This window comes from Micropterus dolomieu, linkage group LG17 (genome assembly GCF_021292245.1).
Source record: "Micropterus dolomieu isolate WLL.071019.BEF.003 ecotype Adirondacks linkage group LG17, ASM2129224v1, whole genome shotgun sequence".
In the NCBI taxonomy this organism is placed as follows: Eukaryota; Metazoa; Chordata; class Actinopteri; order Centrarchiformes; family Centrarchidae; genus Micropterus; species Micropterus dolomieu.
The window spans coordinates 36,098,072-36,125,538 of NC_060166.1; the positions used below are offsets into that span (position 1 = coordinate 36,098,072).

At 40.6% G+C, this 27,467-nt stretch overlaps 1 protein-coding gene across 4 annotated transcripts in view; it reads left to right on the top strand.

The window, feature by feature from the left end:
• The window catches only part of si:cabz01090165.1 (uncharacterized protein LOC100333421 homolog), a 368,300-nt gene that overhangs the window by 41,261 nt on the left and 299,572 nt on the right, over positions 1-27,467 (top strand). Inside the window, exon 2 of one of the 4 annotated variants that reach the window (XM_046074209.1) lies at positions 11,442-11,512. The exons of the other annotated variants lie outside the window; for them this stretch is intronic. The gene's annotated coding sequence lies outside the window, so the exon portion shown is untranslated. The remainder of the gene's footprint in view (positions 1-11,441; positions 11,513-27,467) is intronic. 4 annotated transcript variants of the gene reach the window in all.

Genomic DNA, 27,467 nt, shown 5'->3' on the forward strand with positions numbered 1-27,467 from the left:
GCTAATTACAGCCCAGGACTTTAATAGGCCAGAGAATGATGCAGCGGTGAAATATGTCCACCGTAATTAGTAAGCCCTCTCCTTTTTTATTCTAATGGAAGAACCACACACTCAAATCTGTACTGGATTACAGTGAAGGGACGGACATACACACCACAAAACATGATACATAATACACACACAAGATGGATTTTTGTAATTCCACAATACATTGCTTGAGTCTAGCTTGAAAGTACTTCTTTTAAATACTTTCTTTTCCATGTGAACACTACACCTTTACTAACACCACACTTTGGAGTGAAATTGCACAACAGGGGAATATTATAGGTTTTATATCGAAACTGTGAGATAAAAAGATGACCATGACCATCCACACCACCTAGAATTAAAGTGTCAATTGATCCACTGTGAGAATGTAAACAGGCCTTTGTCAGTGTGCATTTTCAGTTATTCTGTAATAAAAAATGAATGTTTGATATTTACACCCAAGCACACATACTGAAAGGTTAAAAAAAAATTAAATAAAAGAATGGATCAATGCTGCTGCACCGTCACACACATTATGCTATTCTGGCGTAAATGTCTGACTACTGCATTTATTCCCATACAGTTGGACACTAAGCACAAGCTGAAACACTGCATACAATAAATTATATGCACACAAACTAAAATCACATGGACAGGAACGTCCTGTAATTCTCCATTTTAAACATCAACAAAATTATCTCCGCATCCACACTAACTCTCACATGCACACATACATACATTCCACCACTGACTGTGTAACTGTGTGTGTGTGCGCTATGCAGAAAATATTTAGGCCAGTTTGCTATTTGAGGAGCAGCTGACTAATCCCTGTTTTAGAGGGAGAGGAGAATAATCTGTCTTTGTCTGTTTTTGTCCGTGTGTGTGTTCTCCTGTGTGTATTGTTTGTCTTTGTGTATCTGTTTCTGTTAAGCGTGAGTGTCTGTGTGTGTGTGTGGAGCAGCGCAGCTAGATATGTGTTACAACACAGGGAAATACAATGAAAATAGTCCCATTGTCTAGGTCCAATTCACCAAAAACAGAAAACAACACAAAGCACCAGAAATGATTAGAGCCAGTCGGTGGAAACAATGCTTTCATCCTAGAATTTAACAGGCAAAATGAAAAATTAAACCAAACAGTATTAAATGAGAACCCAGCCATGAACAAAATCTAATTTCTAATTTGCAGATATTATCGGCCGATATAAGCTACTTGCAGATAAACCTGCATCTGCGTTTAAAACAGCGATATACGGCTATTAAAAAGAAAAACACAGAGTCTGATCCTTCCCTCGTGTCATGAGTGTTGCATAGTTTGCCCACCAGATGGCACGTTGCAGCTCTTCTGTTCAAAACTCTGCAGCACCACAGAAACAAACATCAGCTGACCGGAGTCTACCGGAGCACAGAGAGTAGCTCCCGGTAGCTCTCACACTCAGTGTTCCCGGTGAGTTGGTCTTTTGTCGTGTCAATTGCGTGACTTAAATAATAATAGCCCTCATTACGTCTCCTCTTACCCTACCATACTTCCTAACCCTCCCGTTTTTCACTTCCCTCTCAAGGCTCACAGCAGCGTGTTTAATGTTACGGTAGGGGAGTGGTGGTTACGCTGCTGACAAACATGGTTATAGATTTATTTCTGAAACAGTTCTAGCGAGTGGTCCCCTCATTTCTCTCTAATTCATTACTTCTAAATATCCTTAAACATCACTTACAGCAGCTAAATTAGCCACATAGCTGGCCAATGCCATGTTTATCAGTAGAGGAGCGCTAACTTTAATGAGCAGTTAATCTATATTGTTTATCGTATTCTAAATATATCTGCGAGCCGCTCGTCTTACAGTCGGCACGTGGAAAATGAGAGGGGGCGTGTAAATAACCATGAGCTGAACAAGTAGGCCTACCTAACAAAGTCATCTAGCTGCTCTGCAACGTTAGTGTGAAATCTCAAAGTTGCAGCTCCTCCTTGTAGACATAGACATGTAGTCATGTAGAATGTAGAATTTAGATTAGTTCATCAGCGTTTCCTCTGGGTGACTGTATCATAGACGATATGTTTCAGACCCAAGTGGTAGTTAGGAAATGGTTTCCCGTAGCTTTGGATATAATTAACAGAGTGCTGTTAAAGGGATAAACTGGATGTGAATATGCTACATATTAGAAAGTAGTAATTGTGGCAGATTAGATGTAAAGTAATAACTATCTCATGACAAAATATATACCTGTTCATTTGCCATACCATTAATATTAAAACAGTGACATAAGAGTTGATATATGGTATTATTATTATTAGTAGTAATAGTACTATATTGGTATTTTTTATAGTTTCAGTTTTGCTAGCCCAACAGTACATACACTAATTTAATATTCATTAGTAATACTTCATAATATATAATAATATATAACAAATCAGATATTTGTAAAATCTTTTCTATAGTTTTATACATTTGACTCTTATTTATCAAAACTTATATTAAAACAAATTTTTTTGTACTATTTATAACTACAAAAAAGTTTCTTTTTATACTGCATTATGTCATGGTATCTTGGTCAGGTATCAACATAACCAATATTAGGGATAATCTTTGTTTATGTTGTACGTTTCTTAAAATAACGGGGGGCATATTGACCGATATATCGGCATAACGGATTTTAAAATCCTCCCATATCTGTCGGGCTCTACTAATTTCTTCTTTTTCTTGACATGTTTTGTCTTCCTGGTTTTGCCCAATGTTTGATAAACTGCATTTCGTCAGTCCAGTCACTGCTGTTGTTTTAGCTGCGTCACTGTACACAGAGCAACACGGGATAACGAAATGCCACGGTGATGGAAATGGAGAGCAGAGCGAGGCTGAGCAGCACATCTTAAAGCTGCTCTGATGCTCTCAAATCCAGTGCTGAATGTCAGTGAAGCCGGATAAACTTCTTTTGAAACAGACACTGGTGCAACCTCCTCTACTGCTGCCCAGGGTGATTGGCTCTTCAGCTGAAAACAACGTCAGCAGCCTGGCAAGAGAGACTCGTTGGTTAGAGGTTATAACTGAACTTTGACCACGACGCACATTTTTTAAAATTCTGTGGAAAAGTGATGCTTTCTTTTCACAGATGATGTTAAACTTGCAGCATGTTGCTGCAGCATCCGCGGTCTCACGTTACCTTACATAGAAATCATGCTGTGAGTTTAGCAAATTTAAAATTTGGGAAATAGAGAGCACTGTATTTACTGATATCCAAGTCAGGAATCACATTTTGTTTATGGAGAGAAGATGCTGGGTCGGTGCATCACGACAACCAATTCGTAAGGTGGAATTTGTCAGATTTTCTATGTTTGGATACCAGGAGGTGCAGTGATGGCCTTGAGCCACCTGCTGGTGTTTAAAAAAAATCTATTTTTCAACCTTCAAAATACAATGAGGCAGAATGCAGAGAGCACTGAGGCCTGCTGAGTTTGACGTTTTGTTCCTTTGGCTTGAAGATGTTGAATAAAAGAAAGATACAGATTTACTTTGTTATTTCTCCATGCTCGCTCCATTCAGATCTGAGTTTGCCTTTCTGATCGCCCTGCCAAGGCACCACCACTCACAGACAAAACATCCAATAATTGGCGCCGCCATGTTGATTTTTTGCAACCCGGGGCACCGGACTTGAGCATATTTGGATGAAACAGTGGAGATAACGGCCATGTGTGGAGCTAGCTAGCTTGCTTAGTTAGGCTTATCTGCAATTCATTTGTCATTTTAACCGGAATGATAATTTTTTCTAGTGAAAAACAGGCTTAAAACAAAATGTACTCATCAGAAGAAGTGAACAGCCACATGTCACTCTAGCCTGACTGAAAGGTTGCCATGGAAACGACTTCTCAATCACAGATAATGCCGCCCTGAAGCATACTCTGCTTTATGGTCTATTTTCCTCTGAACAGGACCATAATTTACTAAATGAACAACATGTTGTGTTGAAGAAGACTTGAAACTAGCGACTGAGACCATAAAGTCATTAGGAAAGTGTTTACTGAGGGAATAAATCAGCTGGTGGCCTCATTTTACCATTATTTCTAATGGAACCGGACTTCTTTTTGCAACCAGAAGAGCTGCTGGCTGTTCGATAGAATGCAGGTTTAAGGGACTTCCACGTTCGACTCAGTTCTCTGACCGGAAGCTTCCCGCTCGACATCCACACAAATTCTTATAGACAAATATGTATGCACTCGGGCTAGTATAGAAGCAACCCATACTAACCTTAAATGGAAGTCAGTCCTTTAAAATTGGGTTTGCTTCACTCTCAAATGTTCTTTATGGGACAACATATAAAATATTTATAGGAAACCATCAACCAAAAGCTGCGACAGAGGTTATATTTTTATATTCTTAACCTATTCTTTCAGGACTTTAGTGATTAGAAACATATTTAAATGTCCAATGTGTAACGTTTAGGAGGACCTATGGGCATGTGAGCGTTTTGTGCTCTTTCTCCTGAGGGCATGGTGTCATATTCAGGGTGAAAAGAGTTAGTTGACTGTTTGTATGAGATGGGAATGTACGGCCTCTGGTATCTGGTACGTCTGATACTAATACACACTAAGAGGAGTCATTAGAAGGTGTCAACAGCAGTGTGGTGGCTCAACACTGCTGACAGAGACTTCTTTATTTCTCATCAATCAGTGGCTGACTTAAAGACATCGATTAGCCTCGGCAGGTGTGAGCTTCACTTGATACAGACTTGTAGTAGAATCCACTGTGGGACACGGCAAAGGTCAGCAGGTCGCCTTGTGACCCTTCATGTGAAGATAAAAACCCATCAGCAGGTATCCAACCTGCTGTAGAAGAGGCCCTCAGCTGACACCTAACTGAAACCTTACTGCCTCTGACTTCACTGCAGACAGCAGAAAAGAAAATGTCCCTACAGTGTAATGTCTTATCACAAATGTATTATTTGCTGTTTGCTCCTTCAAGGTCATGTCCGCTGACCAGTTACTCCTTTTTGCCACTTAAAAAATGGCTCCAGAACAGGAGGGATCAGGCTTTCTCAGTCACGGTCCTGAGGAACTAATTGCCTCTTCATGTCAAGCTGGCCCCGAGCCTTCTAGTTTTTAAATCGGGGCTAAAAAACTCCTTTAATCCAATGCCTTTTTTTTACCAGTTTGAGATTTTTATGGTTTTTTTTTCACTGATTTATTTATTTATGCATTAATTGATTGAAGTTGTTATTAAATGTGCTTAATGATTAAAGTTTGATTGGATGATTATCTTGATCAACTGTTCTTTATTCCATAAATCTTTGCTGCAGAGACAGTTGGGAGTTATTCATTATTAAGAGATTAAACAAGAGAAGATTCAAACGGTGCCTCAAAAAAAGCTCCAAATAAGACATGGCAGGCATTAGAGACAAGATATTAGATTATCAACAATGATAAAACTAAGATCTTACCACCAGAAACAAACAATATTATTATCAGATGCTCCAGAGAAAAACATTGGAGCAAACTGAAAAACTGAGAGGAAAACTCCACACAATGCACACAAGAAACGTTTGTCTTTATTAGGTAAGACAGAAGTTGAAATAACACAAAACAGTGCATAAAGCAACAGGACACGTTTTTAGAATTAACTGTTTATGTGGTTGTTATTTTGTGGTAATTATGTTAACATGATAAGTAAACATTTATATTGAAAGGTCCAGTGTGTAAGTTTTAGTGACATCTAGTGGTGAGGGTTGAGAATTGCACCCTCAGCACATAAAGGAAAGTCCTTATAACAATCCATGATTACCCCACAGGCCTCTGATAACACAGTTCCTTTTTTACATGTGAAGGAAAAACCAATACACCCAAAGCATGTTTACCATCACAATAAAAGCCATACATGAAGGCAGAATAGGTGACTATTACAACAGTTTTCAGGGAGGTAACGGCACATTTCTGTCCACGTTGCAAAGCCATATCGGAGCATTGGAGAAGAACTACATGAAATTACAATCCAACAACATATTTTTTCTACCAGCGCAGAAAATGTTTAGCTGTCTGTTCCGAGCGTCTAGCTGTAAGCTACCATTTTATTGCCAATTAGTGATCAGCTGATTGTCTCAGGAACGTATCTGACAAAGCCAAATCAGAGCGCTGGAGAGAAATTAATCCAACTACATATTTTACACCACAAGCCAAAGCCAGTGCTGGAGAATAAACCAATGCAACTAAGCTTACATGATTTTTCTACCAACGCAGTAAAAGTCTAGCTGGCTGATGCTTCCATGCTCTAAGCTAACGTTATGGTTTTATTGCCAATTAACGTTACTGATCAGCTGATTGTCTCGCTAAGTAACCGGCAAAGCCAAACCACAGGCTGGAGAATCGGTAGACGACATGAAATTAATGCAACTACATATTTCACACCACTGACAGGGGAAACGCCTCACGTCTCTTGGTGATTATGGCCAGCTTCTAGCTAAAGCTATCAAACAGCAGTTTTCATTTTCATCGCTAAAGTCATATCAAAGCCTTCCATCTGGGAAAATCCACATCCGTGATTTCTGCCATCAGCTGTTTTTATCTGTCCCGGTCTCGCTTCATGGTAGAAAGATCCAGATTGGCTCTCCTGCTAAACAACACGTGTGCTCGTTCATTTGTCCAAATGTAACTTCTCTTCTAACTTCTAATAAACCAGAAGGCTACTCAGTTTATTATTATTATTTCCTCTTCTTCTTCTTCTTCTTCTACGGACGCATTTAATATAGTGACGGGCGTCGACACTGCCGGAATTATACAAGCACAAGAAGAACGCCGTGATGACGAAAACACACACTCTGCAGTGCTGTTTGTTCGTTGATGGCTACGGTAGAAACATGACGACAAAATACAGTGACCTCCACAGCAGGGGGTGCCCGCGGTTATGTAGATAAAAATGGCTCATTCTATGGTAATAAAAACATAATGGTTCATTATGTAAGGTCTTTACACACCACTGAAAACGTAGTTATGGATATTATATTGCATTTCTGTCAATAGATCTGCAGAAATATTACACACTGAACCTTTAATCTATCTGCAAACTGTTCCCCATCAACAAATTTCATTGAACTGAGATACAACAATGTCATACAGAATTTTGATACTTTAGTACTATTCACTATACTTTTATACCTTTACTTGAGTAGAATTTTGACAACTTTTATGGTAAATATAGTATTTCTACTTTTCTCCAGTGGAGGAAAATGTGCGTATTTAAACCAATCATTTGTCTGATGTGAAGTGGCAGAATTGTTGCCCCTTGAGTAAAAAGCTCAGGGTTCAAATCCTACTCTGGGTTTTTTGCCATTGCCATTAATGAGGGCGAGCAAGGTATCGCCATAAAGTCTCAATTATGATTCCTGCTGCTAACCTATTTCTCCTAGTGAATTTTAGGACCAAAATGTGAGAAACAGGTGGTAGCTACAACACTAAAATTAAGGGTGAAATGAGAATCGCAATTTTGTCTCCTAAGCTGTAAAAGAACAATCTATGAGTGCAATAAATGTTCCTCTGGGTTTGGCATTAACATGTTGGCATTTTGTGGTTGTCAGCTTCGTTGCATTAGCCTACATCTTGACCAGCAAATGGTGGTGTGCATTTTCTGAGTGAGGCTTCGAGTACTGAGCCATTTTCGACTCACTTGTGTCGGAAAGTAATAATGCTTCGAAACACTTATTTGGCCATCACTAAGCATGAGCAGTGTGTAATACTTAACCTTGTTTGTTGATTTGTTCAGTTCCACTACGCAGGACTGTTGTTTGTGGAGAGGCCTGCACAGCATTTCCAGGTTTGGCGGTAGTTGGTGAGGTCACGGATGACATCACTGGGCCAAATCAAGAGAAGTTTTTGCAGGAACGTTTCTTCTGGGGTTTTTTTTTGTCTTCCTAAATAATGTGTTTGGATCCCTGACATTTTCTGGAGTCCGTTGATGGGGACTGAGCTTGTAATTCAATTGAAGAATGTTAATTGATTTTCTTGTGTTCACACTGCAGTTCAACCTGCTTTGTCTAGGTGTGACACCAGTAGATTTGACTATAATTACATTTGTGTGTTTCATGTATTCTTATAGTGTGTTTGACCTTGTTAGCCTTATTCTTTCAGCTGCAGTGTGTTGGCTTTTCAATATCTAAAGCGGGAGACACTGAGTAAGTGGTTATCTGATTTATTTATATAACCCACAATGAATTAATAATAAACAACAAAACGTAGTGTTTGATTATTTAATTAATCTCGTTTAAACATTTAGTGAGTTTTATTCATCTGGCCCCTGAATTGATAAAGTTGTTGTCATTATCCAGGAGTAAATTTTGTGGCTGCAAAATGTGTTAGTCAAATCCAAACATACTGTGTAGTGGACCGTGTTGCTTTAAAACTAATAGAATCAGAATCAGCTTTATTGCCAGGTATGAGTACACCTACGAGGTACAATAATACAATAATAAAATAATAAAATAATAAAATCAGACACAGGCTGCAGTCTAGAGAACACATATTTACACACTATAAACAAAAACAATATAGACAGATTGAGACAATAGAGCAATGAGCAGAGGGCAAAGGAGGCAGGAGTGAATTATTATGTATTATTATGTACATGTCGGAGATATACAGATGCACATACACATACATGCATGCAAGCACACATGTACACAGTGTGATGGAACATAGTGCAAAGGATGCTGGAATAAATAAGTATTATGTGCAGGTGTTATGTACGTGTGGTAGGTGGATTTGGTATACAGCATATACAATATGAAAATATAACAATATGAACAGCTCTGAAATAGAGAATGGTGAATAAATAGTAAGTGGTAGCCAGTAAACAGGTGCTGATTAGAGGCAGAGTTACTGGGTTATTGCACAGGAGTTGTTCCTGACACTGTGAGTCAGAGTCAGCTGCTCATCAGAGTGATGGCTTGTGGGAAGAAACTGTATGCTGGTTTTGGCGTACAGTGCTCTGTAGCGCCTACCGGAGGGGAGAAGCTGGAACAGGTTGTGTCTTTTCTGCAGTCCTGACTGTCTGTTGTAGTCTGCTCCTGTCCTTTTTGGAGGCAGATCCAAACCAGACAGTGATGGAGGTGCAGAGGACAGACTGGATGATGGCTGTGTAGAACTGGATCAGCAGCTCCTTAGGCAGGTTGAGCTTCCTGAGCTGGCGCAGGAAGTACGTCCCCTGCTGGGCCTTCTTGATGATGGTGTCAGTGTTGGGCTCCTACTTCAGGTCCTGGGATGTAGTGGATCCCAGAAACCTGAAGGATTCCACAGCAGCCCTGTGTCTGCTGTGGGGAATAGTGATGGGGCTTCTAATACAATTAGTAGCATTAGAAGTGAGCGTGTGAATGCATGCTGTACCTGTGTGTGTGTGTGTGTGTGTGTGTGTGTGTGTGAAGCAAAGCGTGACTGAACGAGAGCATCTGTGCTCGATCCTGAATAATTAAAGGTTATTTATATATGGTGAAGAAATGATGCATACATTGTTTTTTTTTCATGGTTATGTGTTATGTGCGGTTCGCCGGGTCGTGAATCATACACCTCTAGAGAGAGAGAGAGAGAGAGAGAGATATACAATATAGATAAGGTTGAGGCTGGAGGACTCGTGGGTCTTGGAGCACGCTGTCATATCCCAGCTTCATACAGTATACATAACACACACCTACACACAGAAAGACATGCACAGGTGGCTCTTTGTTTGTTGTGTCTTTCTGAGATCGGTGGACTTCTCTTTCTGCAGAGAGAAAGCTGAAGTGCAAACACAACAGTTTTGGAGAGGATACCGTTTAAAATGTTGGAATACTGGCAGTATCCTCTGTAATTATTAATGAAGTTGTTTCCTTGAAATTCAGCACTGCAACGACGTAGGCTTTTGACCCCGTTGTCCAACCAGAAGGTCAATATTTCACAATTCTGCGAAACCCCAGAGCCCGTTCAGTGGCGACAGTTTTGACTTTCAAAGTCAACCTTTGCAAAGCTTCTTCCTACAGGGAAGAACAGTGGTTAGAGAAAGAAGGTGATTATGGTTCATAAAAACAAACATTAATACCCCGGTCTCCTGCATGAGAGACAGTGGATAAGACAGATCTCTTCGGTGAGTTCGATTCCCGCAGCGACACATCCACCAGTGTGTCCCTGAGCAAGACACTTAACCCCTAGTTGATCCAGAGGTGTGTGACATCTGACATGTTTAGCAATTGTAAGTTGCTTTGAATAAAAGCTTCAGCTAAATGACTAAATTTGGTGTGCACACATATTTCAGCCTTTATGGTAAATCCACTGAAACGGACCAGAGTGAGCTGACAGGCAGGTTAGCAACTTTTCAGTTTGTCTCTTTACAAAGACAAGTGTTGCAGTGTGAGAGTCCTACCTGAAGGGAGGCTGTGAAGTCTTCATGTTACGCCGTACGAGAACCACATACAACATTATTTATCAAACTGGGTCGGACTGGATGGATTTAGCGCGAGGAGGAAACACATGTGACAACGTTCCGGTTTTCAAAATAAGGCGTCTGTACAGGATGGAAATAAGATTAATTGGATTATATTCACAGAAAGTATAAAACATATTACACGTGTCCATTAAAAGTAAATGTACACATGTAATTTACTTTACCGGACCCTCTCGGGCCCCGGACCCCCCCACCCCCCACCACCACAGTCTCTCCAAATCCTGTGGGCAACACTGAGTAACAAGCACATTTTGATTATTTAATGTATGCAGTGGTTAAAAAAAAAAAAAAAAAAGGTGAAATAAATGGAAAGAAATGTGAAAAACCTTTATTCAGTATTCTGGAAAGTTTTTCATTATTCAGTTTTGGCTTCGGTCAAGAATTTTCATTTCGGTGCTAATATTTGCACCATGTGGACAAACATGAAAGTTTGTATGTGTAGCAAAATGTTTTGATCACATTTTAATGCCAGTGTTACTGTATGACTATTGCTACATCATGAAGATTGTGTCTGTCTTTCCTTCTCACAGAATACACACACTTATCCATCTCCATGCACTTCAGTTTGCATTCACTCCACACACACACACACACACACTACTCACCCACACACTCCCAAACAGAAAGAGATCCTTTGATGTGAATGTGACCCAGTAAAATGAAATGAAAGAGGCCTTTAGAGGGAAGTGTTGAGACGAGCAGCGTGTCCTCCACTGTCACCATTTTGTTGATTCGCCACACTCTGCCGCTACAGCATCTCCTTTTCTCTCTCATTGCTTTCCCTTCCCTCCTCTGTCCACCCTCTTTCCAGTCTTCCATTAAAAATTGATTCTGGCCTCGCTGTGATAAGATACACCGTTGGTTATAGTTCTATATAACAAATAGTTCTATATATAGTTCTGACTCATTTTTTTGTGTTTTATAGATCATTTGTTTTAGATTTTCACTCCCTGTTTTTCTTCACACTCAGGTAGGGCCTGCAGGATAATCTCTGTACCTCCAAATGATGAGCAAGTGTGCGCCTGACTCACAGCTCAACAGGTTTGTTGGAGAGTTTATTAGTAGTAGGTTGAGATGTTGATGACAGTGATGTCCTTCAGAGGACATGACGCCTGCTTGAATGATTCACCACTCACTGGTCTGTCATTGGTCTTCCCTAGCTGTTTTTCTTCCTACCTTTTATATTTGAATAATAATTAATAATAATAATAATGTGAAATGGGCTCTGAAGGCTGGCTGTAGCTTGAGACGTACAGGAAATCTGAAAATAGCGGTCTCTAATTTGAATCTAAATATAGTCGTATGCTTTCCTTAAGATTTCTGATTTATTGTTTTTGACAAGATACGAGTGTAGCTTTGCAGAACAAAGTAGATTGTTGCTGTTTTACAGTTTGGGCAGCAGTGACTTCTCCTTGTAACATTAAGCAAAAACAGTATAGAATTTTACAGATCTAAAAATAGTTGTTTGTTGCATTTTATTTTTTACTTTCTTTTGCTTTTAGCCCAAAAAATAATTTGTTTTTGTTCTCATATTTTCTCTTTACCCATATTATCCTTTACTCCGCTCTCCCTGACACCGCCCCTGCTGACTTCCTTCTCTTTCTTCCATTGTCTTCCTCTTGCTGGCCACCCACTCATATCGCTACACCTCCTCTGTCCTCCCCCTCTCCACCCTCTGCTCATTTCCAGACGAGCTGTTATTTGAACAAGAAAATGACTTAATGACTTAATGGGATGCGGCGTGAAGGTAGAGCGCTGTCTATAGAGTGAGAGTTGATGCAAACACATTTTCTGATTCGCAAATTAATTTTGAGTGTTCAGATGGGTGAGTCACTAATCTCATGTTTAGTGAAAATGTCTGCAGATTCTGGGAGAGGGCCAGTGGATTTCAGCCTCTTTAAATGTTCTCTCTCTCCTCTGATTTTCTCTTTAACCCCTCTCACCCCTCCAACTGCCGGAGACGATCGCCTGAGGTTTCTGCATCTCAGCACACAGCCAAGATTCTGCCATCTTCCCCATCTTTCTCCTCGCCTCTCATCCTGTCTTGTTTGTTTTCATTGTTCCTCTCATAACCTTCAACCCTCCCTCCCTCTGACTCTTACCCTCTGTTGTCTCGTGCTTTATTTCCCTCTTTCTGCTCTCTGTCACCTCCTGTCAGCTGATGGAAGAAACGCCGCAAGGCGCCCGCAGAGCCAAGGCTCAGGCAAGCGAAAGACACTCAACACTGAGCGGAAGAACGGAGGAACGAGGACAAAGGCTGCTTCTCAAGGCTCTTATTTGTCGTTTCCTCGCTCCTTGCTTGAACCGGAAGTTATTCCGCTCCATCATCTTGCAGACCTCTGAGGAGCTATGAGCGAGGATACAGCAGTGCATCCTTCGCGGAAGTCTTTTACTGACCGGCACGCCCCAGTATTGGGTTGCTGTTATATTGATTGGACGCCGCAGCTGATCGGACTGATCTGATACATCAGGACAGATAACATTAAACTCAAGTGTATCGCTGCAAAGTCTTATATTTGATTTGTTTTATGATTCACTCTCTAGTTAAAATCTGAGTTCATTGTAGGTCTGAACAACAAAAGCCCCACATACAACTTTATGTATGTATTAGAAAGATTTTTTTTTCTTTTCTTTCTCCCATCAACTTTTTTTATGGAGACAATTAAAATCAGAGAGAGTCGGAGAGTCTGTCAGCAAGAAACATGTCATTTCTATTCAGTCACATGTGAGGCTGCTCATTGCTGTGTATAGATAAACGTCCCTAAACTGCCCTAAAGTCTCTAATGAAGCAAGCAAAGGAAAATAAAGCCCACAGAGAACGCAGTGATCGATCGGTGACAAGTGATGTGACTTGCAAATGAAAAGTATGCAGTAGTGTTAAAGGATATCAGAAGAGGAAATAAACGGAAAGCCTGAAACCGAGAGTCGACTTTGATACAAGTTACGTCATTTCAATTTCCCTGAAACATTTAGCCTAATAAATCCCAAGACACCATGATCATATTCTGGGTTATTCAATAACAAATTTACAATCAGAATCAATACATATAAATGCAGATAATATCAGCATTGTGCCAGTAGAAATGATCCTCTGAGCAGAATTTTTCATGTGCAGGTGTGAGAGAATCATGCTGCTCTGCTCTGCACCGATAACTGTGAGACTTTTTTAGTACCAACACAGTGCACATGTATGCAGACACAAACTCCATCAAAGGTCTCTAGAGCTGTTAGAGCCGACTGACAGCTGATCCAGCTGTGATCAGCAGCCGCAGTCATCATACACGGACGTCGCTTCACGTGGCACTTCACGTGACGCTTAAGAGGAAAGAACGTCTCATGTCTCTAGAAACATATTTCCTTGTTCTCCTGGCTTGGTTTCCTCCCCGTGGAAAAGACGCAAGTGAGGGAAACATGTCAGCAATTAAGAGACTTGAGAAGCACCCAAAGTTGTAGAGAGTAGGAGAGGAAAGAAGCTTGACGGAGGTCACCAGGGAAAGGGAGAAAGTTGAAGAGATAGGAAGAAGACGGGTAGAAAGGGAATGAAATGGCAGAGCAAGCAAAGGACACTAAAAACAGATGAAGGAAACTTAGAAGCCATCTTTGTTTTTTGGCGTCAGAAGTAACCATCTTTGGGAGAGAAAGAGAGATTACTTGAAGGCACCATTAGGGGGGAAAAAAGAGAGACAAACAAGAATGAGAGAGGAGGAAGAATACAAGAGGCCGATATGTAGAGCTAAGAGCAAACACATCCTCATACCTAAATGACAAAATAGGTCAATTGTCCCAAAATAACATGACTGTTCAGGGACTGGCGTACCGGACTTTAAGTCAGTTACTTAGGTCACTTGACGTAAACCACATTTTTAATATTGTGAAACTGCCCTAGTTTGGTTAGGTTCAGGCAATAAAACAACTCTGTTAGGTGAAGGAAAAGATTGATGTTTGAGTTAAAATAAGTACATTATCTAAGTCTTTTATGAAAATGCTATTTATCTTTCACACTGGACTCAAACCTCTCTCTCCTGGGTGTTTGTTTGACCCATCCATCCACCCTGACCACGTCCTTATGTGGACTTTGTCGTTCTTTATTTTATGTCACCATAAATACCATAAATATGAGTCATAATAAGCTGCTGCCAAATCCACCTATATGGCCATTTTTTGGGTGAGAACAGGCAGAGAAATTAGTTTGGGTTCAAGGAGGAGGAACGGCGGGAAAAAGGAACTGTGGGGAGGTGAGGGGACATGGGCATTCATTTGGCTCATTGACTGAGGATAGAGAGGGAGTGGGTGAGGGAGCAGGGAAGCTGGGGAGAGCGGGGTCCCTGGCTAGCATCTGCTTTGTGCAAGACTGCTCATATACCCAGAGGGCCTTGGGGCTGAATGGGGCTGTGAGCTAACCAGGACTAGACTCTTCTGGTGCGTCCCAAGCCTCAGTCCTCTCTGCATCTATCCTCATTTAATAAATAAAAACTGGAAAAATCTTCCATCTTACACTGGACACAATCGCCCCATTTCTGTCCGACTCTCCAGGCCTGGACGTCGCTACTGAGTTACATCCTGTTAACTAAAAGGAACACAAATCACATCAAGAAATGAAATCTGCAAGTAAAAGTACATTTTGATTTTGCCATTTGGAAATCTGACCAACTCCTACTCAGATCAGTTGTCCAGGTGAGGGACACATTCTTCTTCCTTCCATTCTTTCTTGTCCTCTGGTTTTGTCTCTCTCCTTCTGTTCTCCTCTTTCCTGTCTCATGACAACAAGTCCAAGTATCCTGCAGGCTCCGGACGCTTGGCTCTGTCTTCATGTCTCTTCTTTGCTGTTTAAAAATGTGTATACAGATGTCGATCACTGTTTAAAAAATACACTACATCAACACTGATGTAAATGTGTGTGAGAGTGTGTGTGCTTTGAGTCTAGGTCACTCACTGTCCCTCGGCTTGTGGCATGTTGATATGTACTTGGCAGTAATATGTCCCCTGTCTCCTCCTTAGTCTTGAGAGCTCATTTAGCTCTCTGACATCTGAGATTACAGAGTTGAATTTGTTAAAGAAAATGTTCCTATTTTTCATTCAGTCAATGTTTTACATTTATATGAGGAAATTCATCTCTGTGTCGAACAGTGAAGACAGATTCTGTGTTCTTTTGGTTGCCATGATTGTTGATGTGTCTTCCTTTTTGGATTTGTGGACTTGGAACAATCTCAACTTTCTGAGCAGAGAGATATTCTGCCAGTTCATCGTTATATTTTAGGCCCAGATATCATTCTGATCTCTTTTTTGCTTTAAGTTTCTTCTTTCCGGTGTTTCAGATAGGTTTCTTTACATTACATTATGATTTGGTTTATTCTCACTGGTGTTCGGTGTTCGAAAAGCAGAGACGTTCTGTCTCATCCTTCATCCACCTCTTCTTCATCCATTTCTCTAAGCATCTTCTCCTTGTCTCCTCTTCTCCTTGTCTCTTCTTCCCCATCCCCTTGTCCTTTTCTTCTTCCCACCTTTGTCCTCTTCTCCCTCCTGTCCTTTTCATCGTCCTCCTCTGTTTTCTTCTCTGTCCTCCTTTACCTGCCACCTCTCTCCCTCCTTGTCTCCTCTTCTTGTTTGTCCTCGTTGCCTCCTCGCATCTATCTCCTCCCCTCTGTGCTCTCCTTGTTCTTTCCTCCGCTTCATTCTTCATTCCCCCTCCTCTCCATCTCTCCTTCCTTGTCACCTCTCTTCTCATTGCTCAGAGTTTCTCTCCTCATCGGCCTCAGAACAGAATTTAGTTTCCAGCAGCCGTCACAAAATGCTGCTTTCATCCAAACAAGATTTGCAACACATAAATGTACACATTTGGCCACATTTACAATACACACACTTGAATATCCTCTGTTTGGATTACCACAGAGTTTGATCTCATATAATATCACAAAGTGCCATGACGTAACTGTCAGAGCAGAACAGTGAATATGGTAATCCTGTCAGCGCTCTGTGGATGATTGTAATGTTGTCATACTGTGACGGGGTTGTCTCCAGGATGATAAAAGCATTGTATGCAAACCAAGATGGGACATTTCGCGCTGGCTGTCAGCCAAATGCTGCCGTGCACTTGAGTTCACTCTGGTCACTATTTTTTCTATGCTCTATTCCACTTTTTGTTTATGTACCCTACTCAAATTGTACACTTCTAAAGCTGTGAAAGCAAAACAAGTACTTTTTCCATTTTTGTCTTTTATAAATTTTTTCAGAGGGGTGGTTTTATAACACCTAAATCTTCTGGCAGCATAGTTCTGTAAAACATATTTAAACACATTGATTTCCCCTTCACTCACACGAAGCAAGAAGTGTCTGAAGTTTAGGGCTGAAACGATTAGTGGATTGACAGAAAATTATTTGATTGCATTGTTTGTGGAAATATGTTAGTTTCAGACTTTCCAGTAATCATGGCAGATGTGATAGTAGCAAAAGCGCTTCACAGTTCATCATATGCACACAGATATGCAGAACAGCTGATATTCACCACAAGGCAATGAAACTGGAAAACAGCATAAAACCTGTGAGAAGTGCAGATGATGGTTACGCACTGTACCAGTCCAGCACAAGGCAGAGGGGAGAGAGCAGCTCTCAATGCGCCCAGACACATGAGGGAGAACGCACAGTTAAAATATCCGAAATACTCAAAACAAACTATACATAGTGAGTCATGGAAAAAACGAGACACATCCTGCAGATAGGAGTTAGAATACTTTCTCTTTTAAATGAAACCGTTTTAGATATGATTGGAAAGTATTGTTCTTGCAGCTACAGTTATTACATTTTTGACGCAAACGTTGCTTAACCATGTTGTGTGATATGCTACCCGGGACCGGGTTTGTACTGTAACATCATTAGTACAATATCTTTTGTGAATTGGACCTTGAGGTTGCAAGTGATGTGTAATTCATGGAGTTGTCAGTGGCTGCAATTCATTCTTTGTGAATTCAGCTGCTCTACAGCTGACCCTGTTGCATGATTTGCGACTCGATGGGGAGGAAGAAAAAATTATTTCCACATAGAGAGAATAAAAATTACAGTCATGTTGTTGTTTGAGTGCAGCTGCTGTGTGCAGATCCAGGTTAAGGTGGATGGGGAAAGGAGGAGTGTGGTGGAGGAGATGTCAGATAACCTAGGGATCTTCAAATAAGAAGAAGGATTTAGCTGGTTGAAGCTTTAGATCCTGTGGAGATGCCTGCAGGCCTGGATTTCTTCTACGTATCCGACTCGGGACACAAATAGAATGAACTCACAGTCACACTGGGCCTCGGGCTCCTTAAATCATGCTCTCCTGTCAGATTAGAAGACTTTGAAACTTACATCCAATGCTTATACTTTTTAAGTTATTTTAATTGGACTATTTTGTCCATGTTTGTATCGTTATATATTTTTTAATTTATGTACTTCTAGAGAAATTTTTTAGGGTTATAGTTAATAAATGCTCTACTTTATATTGTCACCTAAAAGCTGCCTGGTGTTAACGTCAGTGTTCATCGATTTGTTGCTGTGGTGCTCTAGTGGAAGAACTGAGGCCGTTATCACACAGGATAAATATCAAAGTAATACGACCCCCTCCAGCAGGTGTAGCCCTTTACCGTCACCTCTGCTTTTGTTCTTTTGTTCTTAAACATACCTGTCAACATTGGGATTTAAAAATAAGGGAAATAATAAAGGACCACCCACCCCCCCCAAAAAACAAACAAAAAAAATAATATATATATATATAGAGAGAGAGAGAGAGAGATCCCAGTTTTTCAATTTCAATTTGCTTTATTGGCATGAATATCAAATGAACAATCTTGCCAAAGCTTCAGTCTACATTGGTCTCTAATTTATTAATGACATTTTATATTATATTTTATCTACATTACAGTCTACATTGGTCTCTAATTTATTAATGATAAGTACTAACTTGTCAATAATTGTAATCATTAATGCAGAAGAATTACTGCAGGTTGTTTTTCTTCTTCTAATTCTTCTTCTTGTATTATACCGGCTGCATTGAAATATCAGATAAATTTATGCAGAAATCCAAATTCCAAAGGGTTCACATACTTTTTCCTGCGACTGCATATGACATTTGGAAAGTACCATGACACAAAGGACTCGTTCCCCAAACCCCGTTTGAAAGTACCACTCCAGTGACAGGCGTACCAAACCTTAAGTACTTTACGTAAGTGAAACGGTTGTCGTTTGTTTAAATTTAGGCAACGAAACTACATCACGTGACTTAACTCACCTATGTAAAATTGTTTAACGTTTACCGAAATATGTCTAAGTTGACTTTGTGTCACATGGGACAGTGAAAGTCCTTTGTTTGCTTGACCCATTCATCTCCTTACGTGGACTTTTGCGGTTATGAAGCAACTACAACTTCCTGTAGTCTCAATCAATGATGCTAGTGATGCATAGCTTACTCATGGTGCATAAATATAGGGCTACACTGAAGATATGAACACTTTGCGGCACGTTTTGGTTCAGCAGAACAGTTTTGTTAAAGATGAAAGGAAAATGCTCTCACTAAAGTTTGGACCAACATCAAACCTCCAACCAATCAGCTTCCTGTATCTGTGCTGCTCCTGTTGTATGGGACTTGTGCCGTGCTTCATCACAGGCTTGGATCCCTGTCAGCCACTGTAGTGAGTCCCACTCGAACAGTGTGTCGGTTTTAGGGGCCCAGCCCTCAAATGGTTCAAATCCGATCTGGTGGATAGGAGTTTCTCTGTTCACCTTGGTGAATTTTCTTCATGTGCTGCCCCTCTTTCTTGTGGGGTCCCCCAAGGGTCCATATTGGGCCCCGTGCTTTTTTCACTGTACATGCTTCTGTTGGGGTCCATTTTCAAGAAACACAATATTTCCTTTCATTGCTTTGCCGATGACATACAAATCTATTTGCCTGCAAAATCCAATGACAAAACTTCAACTCAGTCCTTGCTTAACTGCCTGAGAGATCTAAAAATATGGTTGGATCAGAACTTTCTCTTTCTTAGTGAAAGTAAGACTGAGGTTGTTGTGTTCGGTCGTCCTGGGGATTTAAGTGGTTGTGTAGATGCTATTGGTACTTTACGATTGTATAGTCGTCCATTTACCAAGAATCTGGTGTGATCTTCGACAGTTAGTGTTGCAGTCAAGACCGCCCAAACCGAGACCAAGTCAAGACCAAGACCGGAGTTCTTGGTTTTACAAGTTTTACAAGTACTGTCAAAGCACTGAGGTCGTCCAATCAGATTCTCCTTGATGTCCCCAGATCCAGGTTAAAAACTAAAGGTGACCGAGCCTTTTCAGTGGCTGCTCCTAATCTTTGGAATACTTGTAAGAACTGCTCGGGCTGCTGACATTTTCAAGTTCTTGCTAAAGACTCACCTCTATTCACTGGCCTTCAAACAGAATTGAGCTTTGACATTATTGACCTTTTCTACTGTTTTTGTTGTGTGTATTTGTTGTGTATCCTGGATTTGGAAAGCACTTTGGTCAACTAGGGTTGTTTTTAAATGTGCTATATAAAAAAATTTGAATTTAAAAGCTACCTGTATTTTCTGCTGCAAGCTTACACAATCCTGGTAGGGCTGGGCAATAAAACAATAATGATAATTACTGCAATATAATTTTCCTCAATAACAATATAACAAATTTTAAAAATATCGTCAATAGACGTTTGATTTTATTAATTTAAATCAAGAATGAATTAGCCCTTTTTTCTGTTAAGATATTTATTTTGTTGAGAAAAAGGGACTGAAACAAGATATAATAAAAACATTTTTTTTAAAGATTTGATTATAATTGTTTTGAATGTTCTGCCTCACATTTGGTAAAGTGATCCAAAGTTTGGCATCGAGTGTTGTCATGTTCTGACCATAAAGAATAATTTAACCACACAATTAACCATCAGGTTTTTTCTTCACTCAGGAGCAAAAATCAACCTTTAAACTTGAAAAAAATAATGATTTGACTTTTATCCTGATAATTATTGATATTGAATGATATGACTTTTTTGGCATTATCATGCAGCCCTAATTCCTGCTAGTTCCAATAATAATCAAGGGTTTAGGGTTGTTATTATTTAAAAAGTAAACCAAAAAACAACTGAAAGGACAGTTATCCACCTAGCTGATGTTTTTTTAATGGACACACTGGAATCATATCAGTTACTGTGATATCCAACAAAAAATGATTTGACTAATTCAGTGAAGTGCAAGTCCAGCTGCTATTTGTGTTTGCTCTCTGCCAGTATGCTAGATGTGCCATTATGAAACATGAGACATTTTCAAATCCGATGTTGGGGAAGTTTGGAAATGAATTGTTTCATTCCAGCTTTCTACAGGGCAGATGTTGGTGGTGCTGTCCTTTGTTCTAGTTCAGTGTTTGGGGGGGGGGAAGCAGGTGTCACCTACCTTCTCTACACAGGTTTCCTTTTTAAACTTCACCTTGAATTGTGCTTGTGCCTCCCCCTCTTGTCTTTGTACCGGATGGTGTTCTCTGTGTGCAGAACAGGTCAACACTAGTGAATGTTGTGGTAGCTTTGATGTTTTCACAGGTAGATTAGGACACTGTTGCACCTGAGTCAGCCCTGAAGCTAAACAGGAGCACCTTAATCTTTCAGTCCAGAGTAACTCAATCAGTAAACGGTTTCCCGTGTGGACAAATAAAAGCTGCTGCGATGAATGAAAAATGAAAATAAAATGATAAATAAAAAGGCACCGTATTTAAATTAAATAAATGGGAAAGATTTCAACAACATTGTATAATGGATATATTTTAGCGATCACAGTATTCATCATGGTCTAATGGAGGAGGAGAAACAGCCCACCATATGGCATATTAAGCTAAAATATGGGCAGCAAAGCGATCTTAATGTTTCTGCTCTCTCCCCGGGGCTTTCGCTGGGGTGGCCCTGTTCTGGTAACATGTTTTTAAATTTCAATGTGACACACACCATTAGTTACCAAGAAAAACGTCCTGCCTTTGCCTTTCGAACCTCTCTCACCTCCCCATCCAAACTCCGCTGTCTTCCTCTCCTGGTAAAATTAAACTATTCTTCTTTTTATTCCCTGTGGATGCTCAAACTCCTCGCCTGCACCTTGTGATTCTCCAGTGAGCAGCAGTGGCCTATTTCGGCATCTTAGCTGTGTTCATGCTGGCTTCCTGACCCCGTGACCTCTGACAGGATTTGAAACCTACCAGGACAAAAACACAGAGAGACATCTGACCCTGCAGGAAGCTTAAGTCGAAGGCATAACTGTGGAGATAATTAGTGTTTTCTGTTGCCATGCCCTGTACTACATTTCTCTTTATATATGTATATTCAGTGAAAACATGCTACATTTTAAAAGCTGTTGTATTCATGAGGGAAGCTTATGGGTACTTTGCTGCAATCAAACGCACCGCCAGAATTTAAATACATTAGCATTTTCCCAGTTTGATTCATGACTTTTTAAATGTCATTGTCCCCACTGCTGACAGTTGAAGACTGTAACACTGGTGGCATATGATGCAGCACCCCTTATTATCTATATAAGCCTACACATCATGGCATGTGTTGATGCACATCAACAGCTAATAACAGTTATTAGCCTAGATCCAGGACAGCAGTAGCTGCTAATAAACCCATTAATACTCTGCCATATTTAATCTGAAGAGGGTGACAAGTGTTGGGGGGGAATAACTGAATGAAAAGGTCAGTTGTGTGGGTGAACTGTGGGTCACATGGAGGCTGATGGGTTTGGGTTCTTTTGTATTTAGAGCTTTCTTCTGGTTATTTGTCATACTGTAGCTGACTCTAAACAATTATTGTATTGATGCATGTATCTTCTACCATATCTAGAAATTTCAGCGTTCAACAAAACAGATGATAATCACGTTGGGAGATCATATTATTTAAGAGCTTTTTCAGTTTTAATTCCTCAAGCAGGACTTTAATTATTGATAGTGATATAAGCAGCACGTTTATTTCACAGAGACTCCCCCCGTCTCATTAAAGGAGAATATTTAAATAGTTTGAATCCGACCAAGTGTCACTCACTCTGCAGTTTCACGCCTTCCTGGATTGTCAGCATGCATTCAGTACATCATATATACTTTGTGCACTTTTCTAAACCATTTGTGTTAACGAGAGGGTAGTGTTGTAGTCAAGACTGCCCAAACGGAGACCAAGTCGAGACCAAGACCAAGGGAGGGTGAGACCAAGTCAAGACCAAGACCAGTGCCCCACTCTTCACACACAAAGATGTGGATCGTAAGCACTTCGCAAATTAATCTAAAAGATCCACATTCCCATAAAACATCCACATGCAAACATTAAGCATCTTTATTCAACACTGCTTTTCCATGTTTACCATCCACCTAACACTAGGGCTGGGCTATATGGCCAAAAATGTTATCACAATACATCATTTCTCATCATTCTATATCAATAAATGTCGAATCATTATTTCTTTCTTTAAGAAACCAGATGGTTAACTGTAGTTTTAAACTTTTCTTTATGGTCAGAAAAAGCCCTTGATGCCAAACATTGCATCACTTAACAAATCTGAGGCAAAACATACATGATAAAATCAGTTTTTAACAAATATGCACGAGTAAAATAAAATGAAGTAAAATGTCTTTTCAGTCCCCTTTTTCCTCAACCAAATTAATATTAAGTGCTAATTCGATTGTGATTCAAGTTAATTATATCAAGCATTTATTGAACATTTGTTATATTGTGATTGAGTAAAATTATATCGCTATACAAATCAGACTTATTGATATTCTTAAAGTTGTGGTCTTGAAATAAAATCCTGAGTCCTCTAATTTCGAGATTGAGATGATACAGAGTACAAATGTGGTCGATTCCGAGATGAGGCCATCAACAAGGTGGTCTCAAGACCAAGACCGGTCTCGAGTATTACAACACTATGAGAGGGAGTATCCAAGGATTTCTTTTTTTATATATTAAACCACACATCTGATTCAGCGCTCATCTTCTTCAGATGTACAAAAACCTTTCTGTGCTCTTCTAACGGTGCAGTATTGCAGTATTTATTGTCTCCAAGGATATAAATCAAGCTAGAGAGCAAACTAATGGATAGATGGAAGTGATTGATGATACGGTAAATTGACTTTATAGTGAGAATATAGTGGAATGCTGTACAAAGTGTGTTTTTAGATTCACCAACCGACCTGTGGGCAACCTGCTCTTCCACTTGCATTACTGTCACATCTGATCAATCTGGAGCTCTTGACACTGATATACAACGCTGACGTGATTAGTCAGTTAATCCGTCAACAGAAAAGTAATATCAAATCAATCAAATGTGAGGATTTGCTGGGATTTGCTTTCTTATTTCACTGTCAGTCTTTTGGTACACAGCACCTTTTATTTTAATTTTTTTGGGGTGTGTGTTTGTCTGTGGTCCCAGCTTTCCCTTCAGTGGTTTTCTGTCCAGTGTGCAGAGTTTTGAGCCACAATCAGATTAAGGCTGAGCATCTCCTCCTGATCGCTGCTCTCTGCTCTGCACCGCCAACTTAATCTGATCCGGCCACAGCCTCAGGCCACCTCTCTGATCAGCTACACACACACACACACATACAGCAGCAAGGAATCTGCACACACAAATCTGTACAATCATATGCACGCTTGAAAGCATGGAGGCTCACTCTCACACGGATGCATAGACACACAGACACTCCACAAATACATTCACACACATTCCCAAAGTGGCATATGCCAAGGTAGATGGATAGTTATATTGTGTGTGAGTGCGAGAGAGGGAGAGAGAGAGGGAGGGAGAGTGTAAGAAGGTTTTCGAGATGGAAAGTGGGCTGGCCAGGAGACATTTCCTATTTGGAGTCAGTTGAATCATTCATGAAGAAGAGATGGTGGAAATCAACACAGAACCATTCTGACACACACACACACATACACTGTATAAAGACACACACACACACACACACACACACACACACACACTGTATAAAGACACACACACGGAGACTCGTGAACGCATGGGTGCTCTCAAAACACAAGAAAAGCATGCACCACTTACTCCGTCTCTGTCTCTCACGCGCACACACACACACATTATACCTCTCAGTGTAACAGGCTGTACCTTTCCGTGTGGAGATGCTTCGACTGATGGTGAGTGTCAGCAGACTTACTGTCATGGAGCGCAGTGTCAACTGACAGGGAGACACTGGAATGGACTTCTCATGTCAAAGAGACAGAGTGGGAGGCACTGCGAGCGATAAAAGGAAAGGCAGAGAGGGCGGTTACGGAAGACCTAAGCGGCCATCCATTCAAATATTTATTTTACTCTGTTTTCCAATGATAACGGGATAATTATCTCGTGATCCCAGGATAACAAACCATAACTGAATACAGGGGTCGGCCGGTGCGTTTCTTTAGGATAATTTCAATGCACTGACAGTGTGACTGGTTAGATCAGTTTCTAAGGTTCCGAAATAGCCTTCAGGAAATGTGTAATGTTAAATGGATTCTGCTGCCTGGGAATGATGGGGAAATACACTCACCTAAAGGATTATTAGGAACACCATACTAATACTGTGTTTGACCCCCTTTCGCCTTCAGAACTGCCTTAATTCTACGTGGCATTGATTCAACAAGGTGCTGAAAGCATTCTTTAGAAATGTTGGCCCATATTGATAGGATAGCATCTTGCAGTTGATGGAGATTTGTGGGATGCACATCCAGGGCACGAAGCTCCCGTTCCACCACATCCCAACGATCCTCTATTGGGTTGAGATCTGGTGACTGTGGGGGCCATTTTAGTACAGTGAACTCATTGTCATGTTCAAGAAACCAATTTGAAATGATTGGAGCTTTGTGACATGGTGCATTATCCTGCTGGAAGTAGCCATCAGAGGATGGGTACATGGTGGCCATAAAGGGATGGACGTGGTCAGAAACAATGCTCAGGTAGGCTGTGGCATTTAAACGATGCCCAATTGGCACTAAGGGGCCTAAAGTGTGCCAAGAAAACATCCCCCACACCATTACACCACCATCACCAGCCTGCACAGTGGTAACAAGGCATGATGGATCCATGTTCTCATTCTGTTTACGCCAAATTCTGACTCTACCATCTGAATGTCTCAACAGAAATCGAGACTCATCAGACCAGGCAACATTTTTCCAGTCTTCAACTGTCCAATTTTGGTGAGCTCTTGCAAATTGTAGCCTCTTTTTCCTATTTGTAGTGGAGATGAGTTTTACCCGGTGGGGTCTTCTGCTGTTGTAGCCCATCCGCCTCAAGGTTGTGCGTGTTGTGGCTTCACAAATGCTTTGCCGCATACCTCGGTTGTAACGAGCGGTTATTTCAGTCAAAGTTGCTCTTCTATCAGCTATCGGTCGGCCCATTCTCCTCTGACCTCTAGCATCAACGAGGCATTTTCGCCCAGGACTGCCGCATACTGGATGTTTTTCCCTTTTCACACCATTCTTTGTAAACCCTAGAAATGGTTGTGCGTGAAAATCCCAGTAACTGAGCAGATTGTGAAATACTCAGACCGGCCCGTCTGGCACCAACAACCATGCCACGCTCAAAATTGCTTAAATCACCTTTCTTTCCCATTCTGACATTCAGTTTGGAGTTCAGGAGATTGTCTTGACCAGGACCACACCCCTAAATGCATTGAAGTAAGTGATTGGTTGATTAGATAATTGCATTAATGAGAAATTGAACAGGTGTTCCTAATAATCCTTTAGCTGAGTGTATAGTCCATAGGGTGATGGATGTGGACCAGTCGCCTGTCTCTTTATAAGAACTTTGTTGAAGAGGATTATGAAAAAGAATAAAAAGTTGGTTACCCGTGAGGATCGAACCTACAACTCCAAGAAGAAAAGCCCTGTGCTCTACCAACTGAGCTAAACACTCACACTGATGCTTGTGAAATGACCATTAAATCACTGTGTTAAACTACTGTTTTGTTATCTCGCTCACAAGAAAATGATCCCGGAAAAACGGAGTGAAAAAATGTATCGATGGCCGCTTAGGGCTTTCGTAGGTGGTGCATTTAACTTGCAGTGAACTTGTTTTTGGGTGCTGTCTGTGTTTTCGTCTAACTTTGACCCTTTCATCGTGTGTTGTCATTTCAGCAAGCGTACGGCCACTGACCAGGCTGCCCTATTTGACGTACTGGGAGTGAGAATGGGTTGCTTTGGGGTAGCCAGGGAGGCTAAAAATGAATTCGAAATACACAACTATAATTCCACCTGAAGACTGAAAGAGGTGGAGTTAGAGAAATAATACGAGTCACAGAGAGAGGATGTACATGTGCACTGGCCCATTAGCTGATGCACTCAAATTTTGTGGATGCATTCATATTCAATGTAATTTGGCCTTGTGGATGCAGCGCTATATAGTTCTGGAGTTTGGTCTCAACTCATAAATGTGAATATCATTGTCACAGGATGTAGACAGTTTTAAAGCTGCATCCATCATGGCTTTAATGAACATGTTTTCATATCCATCTGCGTGGTGAAACACTAAAAACCAAGCTTTTAATGTGGTCACAGACACTCTGCACCTGTCCTCTCCCACCTGTTCAGTTGACAAAGCCAGCGCTAACTTCATTACCGCATTGAATATTCATGACCATGCTACCTGGCCAGTTGATATGATCACGACACACCAACAGCAATAAGATTAAAACAGCTTAACTCAAGGCTTCATGCAGCAGACTATGATCACCATTACTGTGGTTTGAATGTGCAGAAAGTTACAAGTTTCACCTTTTTAGTTAGATTTGCAGCATGTTTAAGTAAACTGAGTGGAGCGGTACGCTGCCAAACAAGTGAAAAGGTGTCAATAGTTGTTGATTATGATTTATTGCCCCCATTTTCTTCCACTTCTATCACATTGTGCTTAATATCACGTACCATTAAATACAGATTTTTGTCCAAATGCATTGACTCAACAAAAAAATTAAGAAAGTTATTTAACCCAAGATACTTGGAACAATACCTCACTAATTGACACAAAAA